The sequence below is a fragment of the Bufo gargarizans genome, chromosome 4 (genome assembly GCF_014858855.1).
Source record: "Bufo gargarizans isolate SCDJY-AF-19 chromosome 4, ASM1485885v1, whole genome shotgun sequence".
Taxonomy (NCBI): Eukaryota; Metazoa; Chordata; class Amphibia; order Anura; family Bufonidae; genus Bufo; species Bufo gargarizans.
Window position 1 is genome coordinate 458,066,319 of NC_058083.1, and position 10,247 is coordinate 458,076,565.

The following is a 10,247-nucleotide window of genomic DNA, read 5'->3' on the forward strand; positions in this document are numbered from 1 at the left end:
CCGTATGCGGAACGCAGAAAACGGACCGTATACGGACCGCAAAATACGTTTGTGTGAACGAGCCCTTACTTGTATGACACCAACATATTCTGTAGTAGTTTACAGACATTATCATCACTCCCTGTCCCAAGTGGAGATCACAATCTAAATTACCTATCAGTTTGTCTTAAGAGGGTGGGGAAAAACCCTCTCAAACCCAGGGAAAACAGACAAACCCCATGCAGATGTTCTCCTCGAACCTAGGACCCCAGCGCTGCAAGGCACCAGCAGGGGCGGACTGGGAACTTAAAGTGGCCCTGGAAAAAATACCAAAAGTGGCCGTGTTTTGTAGTCTGGTCCAAATTGATGGATGGCTGGGCCAGAAGTAGCATATTGTGGCACATTATACCACCCCAACAGAGTCAAATACCACAGTCCATCACAAAATACCGCCAGCAGCACAAAATACATCCCCAAGAAGCGTCACCATGCTGCTGTGGTATGTATTTGTACACCCCACTGGTCAGGAATAATAAGGGGCATACTCAATAACCCCGCTTGACTTTGCAGTGATAACTTTGTACAATCTACAGTAACATAGCAATGATATTGAAATATGAGATACAGTAACTATAAGATAGGCTATTAGAAGTAACTGAGTAGTTACATGGCTATATAACAGCACGACGCAGCAGGCTGAGTCCATCTACCGGTTAAGGAACTGCAACATGAGTACCTACACTCTTTATAATTTGGGTGGGAAGTACAATATTCATACCTCAGCTGCTGCATAACCTCTTTCTCACTGCCCACCAGTGATTAATACAAAATGCTTTTTTTTTTCAAAATGCAGGTTTTCAGTATTTGATTGATGTTATGATGCTTTGCAGCAGCGGACACAGAACTGTATAATCCGAGCTGCAGCTGCTGAAGAACCTCCTTTTTTTTTTTTAAAGAGAGAGGAAGTGTGACGTCTACTGTAAGCCAATGATTTGCTGGCACAGAAGAAAAAAATTCCTCCAAAAGCAACTACTTCTGAAGAAAGAGAGGAATTATGTCTGTGTAGCGCCTCTTATCTCTGTATAATCATCAGGTTCTGACATCAGAATGATTATATTGACTGACCTGTATGATAATAGTAATAATAAACAGCAAAGCGGTATCAAGTCATACACATGAATATGTAATAATATATATATACCATTTCCTAAATGTGTATACACTAAAAAAATAAAAGCTTCCAAAATATGCTAAGAATAGAAAATGACATTAATAATAATCACATCTTACCTGTAATTTTACAAATAAAACTTGACGAAGGAATCTCAGTTTCTTACTTTGCTCTGTAAAATCTGAAGAGAGTAGGAGCCAAGAAAAGAGCTCTGTCAAAGATGTGTTTGGTTTCCTTCCCTCTCCCACCTCTGATGAGACACTGGTGCCTGTGGTATGCGGTGGGAGGTCTTTGTTCCCTTTAATCACTATGAACCCTGTACATTGGTCTGGTTATTGTGTATAAATAATAATTACATGTTATTTTGGAGAAGAAAACCTACCACATGATAGTAATAGCATAGTGCCTAGAGAACAAGACAAGGATTTCTATGATAAAAGTACACAGCGCTATCTTCTTGAACAGAAGATTATTATAGGTCATCGCTTCCAGTTCCCAAAAATAAGGGGTTTATTCCTCATGTTAGGATAGGAGAAGAGTCGCAATTGCCCTTTCTTTGTCCCTGCGGCTGAGCATGAAGGAGTGCATAATTCAGATGTACAGATATAACTTGTATGTTTTCTTACAGTTGGTTTAAGTTTTTGTAGCACTCATCAGTGCAAGATATAGTGTAACAAATGTAAAGTTAATACCTTAATATGGGAGATTTTGTATGGTTTTAATAAAGAAAAGTGATACTTGGTTGCCTCCTGCCTCTTGAACACTCCAAGTTGGCTTTGACCAACCAAGTACCAAGGTCTAGTGCAAATGGACTTTCAACTGGAATAATGGAATAATGGAATAATGAAAATCTTCTTCAAAGATTAATGACGAAAAATAAAATTTAAAGGGGCCCGAGATTTTAGTCTGGTAGCATGATGATGTCACCACTGCTGGGAGGAGGAAAGAAGAAGAGTGGGGAGGAGCTGAGCTCACTGCTGATGGGCACCTCCGGGCTCCACAATGGATAGGTACAGCCCCTTAGGCTCTTTTCAAACTAAGTAGCATATTGATTAAAACATGTTTTTTTGGGGTTAGAGAACCTGGATTTGATTGAACTGTTTGGTTGACTAACTAATGTGTGGGGAGCTCCCAACTTTCCACTGACAGATAACATCGGGAGAGAGATGGATTGGGTAAAATAATTATTTTCATCTAAACAGGGATGCCCAACCAGCGGCCCTCCAGCTGTTGTAAAACTACAACTCCCATCATGCCCTGCTGTAGGCTGATAGCTGTAGGCTGTCCGGGCACGCTGGGAGTTGTAGTTTGGCAACAGCTGGAGGGCCGCAGGTTGAGCATCACATCCCAGGAGATAAGCCTCCAGAAGAAGTGTCTGACACCACGTTTCTCCCCATCGACAACACATACATATTCGGCTGAGAACATGTATGTGTATGAGGGAGTTTGGAGGGATACCTGTTGGCTTAACGAATTGTACACTGAAAGCTATTAAATGTGTATGGACAGCTTTAGATTGTGAACTTCATTGAGGATGGTGTCTGATGAATGATTGCAATATCTGCACAATCCCGAGGAATATGTTGGTGCTATATAAAGAATAGGAGATATACACTCCTCAACATTGAAATTGCTACACCAAGAAAGACAAGTAATAGAATTATGGACACCAATGATAAAAAATGGAAACAAAATATTCAAAACACTCTATTTAATCAGTATCGAGTATGAGTGCCACATGCTGAAGTACATGCGCTTACATGCCTTGCCGTGCTATCAATGAGGATAGGATTTAGGAAATATAATAGATCATTATGGAGAGCGCCTTAAACGGCGCGAGGAGTCTTATAGGCCAGGCAGATGTGCTTGATGGGAGACAAGTCCAAAGATGCTTTGGGCCATGGTGGCGCGCAGTGAGCTCACTGTAGCACGAGCAACATATGAACTGGTGTTATCCTGTTGAAAAATGGCTCCTGGCACACTTTGGAGAAATGGCTGTACCACTGGTTCCATGACCAAATCAATGTAACGCCGAGCTGTTATTGTACTACCATACATTATGGCACCTCACATAATCCTAGGAGTAGGATCGTTGTGATGTTCGCTTTTGAAGTACTCTTCGTGGAGTTGCTCATCCAGTCTACAATTTTCTGGCTATCATTGCATCCAAGAAAAAAGCTGGGCTAATCGCTGAAGAGGATAGGCCTCCATTCCAGCCTTCATTGCCATCTTGCTGTGTGCCATGATAGCCTTTGAAAGTAGTGGCGTGAGGTCAGTCGAACACCTTTAGCTGGACATCTGGCTTGTATGCCAATGTTGTGTAGACAATGTTTGCCGCCCTAAGCATGGGATTTGACATAAAATTTCACTTTCAGTACAGAATGGATCACTATGTGCCATTCTTCTAATCAGATGATCCTCCCGTGCAGAGGTTCACCTCTGTGTGCCTCTTGCTATCATTCCAGTTTGTTGTCATTTATCCCAACACAATGTTGAAGAATGCTGACATCTTGGCCTAAGTGTGTAGCGATCTGCCACAGTGAAAAACCAAGGATTCTGACCTTTTCAGTTTGAGACAGGTTGTGATAACTGGCACACTGACGAACAGGACATCATACAATCATCCCACATGACTTAATCCAATTTTTGAGGTTACATGCGGATAAAAACTTTACTTTCAATCTGACCCCTCTCCCATGCCACAGATTGGAGCTAGGTGCTTGAAAATTTAATCATCTGCAGATCTTAAGAAAAACTGCTAATACCTTGATTTGCATAATCTTACGTCTTGTCTTTTTTGGTGTTACAATTTTAGTGTTGAGGAGTGTAGAGTGAATACATTTGCCCGTTGGGTATAGAAATAATTAGCAGCTTAAATGAAAATATATACATGTATATACAGTACAGACCAAAAGTTTGGACACACCTTCTCATTCAAAGAGTTTTCTTTATTTTCATGACTATGAAAATTGTAGATTCACACTGAAGGCATCAAAACTATGAATTAACACGTGTGGAATTATATACATAACAAAAAAGTGTGAAACAACTGAAAATATGTCATATTCTAGGTTCTTCAAAGTAGCCACCTTTTGCTTTGATTACTGCTTTGCACACTCTTGGCATTCTCTTGATGAGCTTCAAGAGGTGGTCACCTGAAATGGTTTTCACTTCAAAGGTGTGCCCTGTCAGGTTTAATAAGTGGGATTTCTTGCCTTATAAATGGGGTTGGGACCATCAGTTGCGTTGTGGAGAAGTCAGGTGGATACACAGCTGATAGTCCTACTGAATAGACTGTTAGAATTTGAATTATGGCAAGAAAAAAGCAGCTAAGTAAAGAAAAACGAGTGGCCATCATTACTTTAAGAAATGAAGGTCAGTCAGTCCGAAAAATTGGAAAAACTTTGAAAGTGTCCCCAAGTACAGTCACAAAAACCATCAAGCGCTACAAAGAAACTGGCTCACATGCGGACCACCCCAGGAAAGGAAGACCAAGAGTCACCTCTGCTGCGGAGGATAAGTTCATCCGAGTCACCAGCCTCAGAAATCGCAGGTTAACAGCAGCTCAGATTAGAGACCAGATCAATACCACACAGAGTTCTAGCAGCAGACACATCTCTAGAACAACTGTTAAGAGGACACTGTGTGAATCAAGCCTTCATGGTAGAATATCTGCTAGGAAACCACTGCTAAGGACAGGCAACAAGCAGAAGAGACTTGTTTGGGCTAAAGAACACAAGGAATGGACATTAGACCAGTGGAAATCTGTGCTTTGGTATGATGATTCCAAATTTGAGATCTTTGGTTCCAACCGCCGTGTCTTTGTGCGACGTAGAAAAGGTGAACGGATGGACTCTACATGCCTGGTTCCCACCGTGAAGCATGGAGAAGGAGGTGTGATGGTGTGGGGGTGCTTTGCTGGTGACACTGTTGGGGATTTATTCAAAATTGAAGGCATACTGAACCAGCATGGCTACCACAGCATCTTGCAGCGGTATGCTATTCCATCCGGTTTGCGTTTAGTTGGACCATCATTTATTTTTCAACAGGACAATGACCCCAAACACACCTCCAGGCTGTGTAAGGGCTATTTCACCATGAAGGAGAGTGATGGGGTGCTGCGCCAGATGACCTGGCCTCCACAGTCACCGGACCTGAACCCAATTCAGATGGTTTGGGGTGAGCTGGACCGCAGAGTGAAGGCAAAAGGGCCAACAAGTGCTAAGCATCTCTGGGAACTCCTTCAAGACTGTTGGAAGACCATTTCAGGTGACTACCTCTTGAAGCTCATCAAGAGAATGCCAAGAGTGTGCAAAGCAGTAATCAAAGCAAGAGGTGGCTACTTTGAAGAACCTAGAATATGACATATTTTCAGTTGTTTCACACTTTTTTGTTATGTATATAATTCCACATGTGTCAATTCATAGTTTTGATGCCTTCAGTGTGAATCTACAATTTTCATAGTCATGAAAATAAAGAAAACTCTTTGAATGAAAAGGTGTGTCCAAACTTTTGGTCTGTACTGTATATTACCCTACCAGAATAACATACTGATGTCCAGTTTTGTCCCAGTAAATTTGAGCTAAAAGGAAATTCCCTCTTTAAGAAACGTAAACAACTAAAATATTTAGGATCCTTGTGCTGCAATCATTCCAGGAAACTGGGGAAAAACAGACGGCCAAGGATTCTGGAGAGATTAGTGTCTTCTAAAAGCAGGTGCTAAAGTGCAATTCATTGTACCATTTAAGGTTATCTTTATGAGACTGATGATAAGAACTTTGAGAAATAACAAACAGCACTTGACCACAGTCAGATATTTAGGACCCTGTGACCCCTTTCCCCGCATACACACACACTAGAGGCCACAGAAATGTGTACCTGACCTGTATTGCTTTTAAATAACTGAAATGGTGGCTGCAATTAATATAAAGTCCAGATTACAGACAGCACTACTTACTAACCCAATTTGGTAAATCCAAACGGTGGCAGTGGCAGCAGTGTTAGGCCCTACCCTTGGGCCCCTGGTAGTCATAAGTTAAAGAGAAGACCACGGCACTCAGTGTCTTCAAGATAGTTTCAGAGTTTATTCCCAACTGTGTGACGTTTCGATTCCTATGAGTCTTTTTCATAGGAGTCGAATTGTTGCACAGTTGGTGAATAAACTCTGAAACTATCTTGAAGACACTGAGTGCCGTGGTCTTCTCTTCAACTTATGTAATAATTAAAGATCAAAGCGGTAAAACCATTTTTTTTTGCTGTAAATGAATGGCTTATTTCTGAGGGCTTAAAAGGGTTGTCTCATTATAAAGACTTATCCCCTATCCACAATAGGTACTAAGTGTCTGATTGGCAGGGGTCTTACCACTGGGTTCCTCACCAATCCTGAGAACATGGTTCCATGCTCTCTGTTTGAATAAAGTGGCACATACACATGCATGTCTGCCTCTATTCAACTCTATGGGACGGCAGGAGATAGCTGAGTATAAACGTCTTATGTCCTTCTCTTCATCAGCTGAGCTAAGCATGCATGTGTTTTGGGGGACAGGAGGATTAACTTCCAGACAAATGAGTGTTCAGCAGTGATGGTCAGTTCGCAGGGTTTCCCAACGAACAAATGCGGGCTGCCATCTTGACTCACCCGTCCGGCGATGCACAGGTAAGCCCTTACCTGTGCCTGTGTCGGGAGCCGGTCCGAAATCAAATGCGGTCACCCGGAGCAGGCAGTTCCGAGAACAGCTGCCGGGGGCCTTCATCAGACTGTTCTCGGAACTGCTTGCTCCCGGTGCCTCTAGAGGCATTCCGTTATTCATTCCGTCATAATAGAAGTCTATGGGCTGCAAAACTGATCCGTCTATCCGTGCAGGAAATTCGCTCATCTCTAATTGGAATTAAGAATTTACTCCTCAAGTGTCAGCCAGGGAGCAGTAAGGAGTAATTGACACCCACGACTCATAGGGCTCTTTTTATGCTCCCTTTAACAGGAAGTATGTCTTAGAGGTACCTACATGAGTCAAAAATAAGAAGACCCTAGTGGCAAGTGATGGACTCCATATGTGATTGTCTTCTGTTGGACCACCAGGGACAGTTACTGTATGATATAGAGTTCCTTCTCACTGGAGGATCCTCTACAGTGGCGGACTGGCCATATACCCTACAGTGAAACTTCCCAGGGGGCATCTGAGACCTCCTCACGACCACCAATCCAGAATGGTAAGTAATGATCTGATGCTTCCTGACCACCACAGAGGAGCAGTTCTTGGGGAGGTATTTTGCTGCTAGGGCATTATTTTGTCATACCCTGTGTTATTAGGTTTTGCTGGGGTACTATATTGTGCTGCAAAGTGCTATTTGGCTCTGCTGGGGTGGTATTTTGTGCCGCAATATGGTATTGCTGGCCCCACCTACTTTTGTTGGAGCTGCCTCCTGTCAATTTGGACCAGCCCACAACATGGGCTCAATCTGACCATGATCCTCTGATACTCTGGTGGGACAAGCCAACCCTGACTAACTGTCTTTCTTGGTGTGGCAAGCAGCAGTTCAGACCTTCCATACATACTCTAGTCCTAGTATTAAAAGATCACAGTATACTGACCTCAAAATCTTCCCATTTCTACATAATATTGTGGAATCTAGAGAATCAACTAGTTTTTGCTACAGTTAAAGCCTCATGCACACGATCGTATCTGTTTTGCAGTCCGCAAACAGTTGATCCGCAAAATGCGGATACCGCCTCTGTGCCTGCCACAGTTTCGTTATAGAAATGCCCATTCTTGTCTGCAAAACGGACAGGAATAGGTTATGGTTTATAATTTGCGAAATGGCCATATGGAAGCGGACCCATAGAAATGAAAGGGTCCACATGTGATCCAGAAAAAAAAAAGGCGGATTGGACAGGAACCCAAAATACGGTCTAAGAATGAAGTATTGTTCACCTTCTCATTTGTTCTCCGTAATATAAGGTAATAAGAAGCTAAATCTTGAATCTTGTTGGTTGCTATATGACACTATCATAAAGGTTTGATACAAACAATATGGCAGCAGTGTTTACACATGCTACATATGTATGATGCACGTGATCCTTTTACATGCTTATTTCCTAGCCTTTGAACCTGCTTGAAAGCAAGGTGTTTGGTGTTCTTCGGCAATTTATCTCAATGTTGCCTGTGGATTGATACCCTATGACACGTAAATTTGAAGAAGCTGAATCTGAGGAATGTTAAGGATGAGCCGAGCATTCCTGGCTGGCAGGAGAGATAAGCACAGCCTGATATGAACCATTTGTGTGAAACGGTACCAGGTTTTAGCATCTCCAGCCTGGAATCCCCCATGAGGACTAAGCAGAGCCAAGTACATTTGTAGACATGATGTAGAAAGAGGATAAGAAAACAAGTGTACAGTGTATGTATACAGCCAACCTAAATGTGCCCTGTACATGTACTAATCAGAGATTCTACCTCCCCGGATCACGAATCCATAAAGCGGTTCTTTTTCCGAGTTGTCAGAATGGTTTCCTTTATGACAAAGTTTCCGCATGTTAGGATTCCCAGCAATCAGATGTAAAGCGTTAGCAAACCTGGTAGTGTTTAATTTCCCTACAGCACCACCACAGGGGAGATATAGTATTACACATTGCCCATTCACATCAGTGGGATCTGAATAAGGGCTCGTTCACACGAACGTGTGATGCCCGTTGCCGTATTGCGGACCCATTCATTTCAATGGGTCCGCAAATCAGGAGATGCGGAACCGAAGAACGGAACGGAACACTACGGAAGCACTACGGACTGCTTTCTGGGGTTCCGCACCGCAAAAAGATAGAACTTGCTCAAGTGAATGAGTCTGCAATCCCCATGCGCCTGCCCCAATTTGCGGTCCAGAGCACGGGCACGGGCTTCACACATTCGTGTGACGGAGCCCTAATGCTGGACAGGACAGGTCCTCCAGTGAGATATACTTGTTGTAACCATTCTCTACTATAGGGAGTTCCTGTACAGCCCCCCCCCCCCCCCCCCGCAATAAGTACTTAGAAGTACTTAATAGAGTATATGAAAGTAGAATATTGTCATGAGGTTAGAGCTCCCCATACCTCAATGATCCCATATAGGATAATGAGGCACAGGACTTCTAGAATATTTCAACACAATGCACTAGGGGATTTTTCCTTTAAGGCTACATGCACACGACCGTATGTGTTTTGCGGTCCGCAAATTGCGGATCCGCAAAAGAAACGGATGACGTTCCGTATGGCATCCGTTTTTTTGCGGATCCGTTTTTTTTGCGGATACATTGTAATAATGCCTATCCTTGTCCGCAAACTAGAAAAAAATAGGACATGCACTATTTTTTTTTTGCGGAGCAACGGAACAGACATACTGATGTGGACAGCACACAGTGTTTTTTGCGGACCCATTGAAATGAATGGGTCCGCATCCTATCCGCAAAAAAAACGGATCGGACACGGAAACAAAACACAGTCGTGTGCATGAGGCCTTAAGGAAATATTGCTTGTTGGTCATAGTAATATCACAATTTTACTATGGCTTGTGTGCGAACCTCTGTCACCATGGAGCTTTACTCATAATTCCACATTTAAAGGGCTTCTGTCACCCCACTAAACCGTTTTTTTTTTTTTTTTTTTTGTTAATTTATAATCCCTATAGTGCGATTTCTGCATACATAAGCTAAATAATCATTTCGGTCCAGTAGAATTTGTTAAAAACGTAATTTTAAAATATGCAAATTACGGACGTGTGAATGGAGCCTTATTGTGGACCACAAAATACTAAAAAAGCCATACGGTCGTGTGCAAGAGGCCTTAGTCCTCTTTCACACGACTGTATTTTTTCCCGTTTACGGGCTGTTTTTTGCGTTCCGTATACGGTCCATATACAGAACCATTCATTTCAATGGTTCTGCAAAAAAAGACGGAATGTACTCCGTATGCATTACGTTTCCGTATTTCCGTTTTTCCATTCCGTTGAAAGATAGAACATGTCCTATTATTGCCCGCAAATCACGTTCTGTGGCTCTATTCAAGTCAATGGGTCCGCAAAAAAACAGAACACATACGAAATGTACTCTGTATGTCTTCCGTATC

The 10,247-nt window shown here is 42.5% G+C and overlaps 1 protein-coding gene across 1 annotated transcript in view; it reads right to left on the reverse strand.

Moving 5' to 3' along the window:
- Positions 1-1,397, reverse strand: part of LRRN4 (leucine rich repeat neuronal 4) — a 39,930-nt gene extending 38,533 nt beyond the window's left edge. The window contains exon 1 of the mRNA XM_044291406.1: positions 1,270-1,397. The gene's annotated coding sequence lies outside the window, so the exon portion shown is untranslated. The remainder of the gene's footprint in view (positions 1-1,269) is intronic.
- Between the last annotated feature and the right edge of the window lie 8,850 nt (positions 1,398-10,247).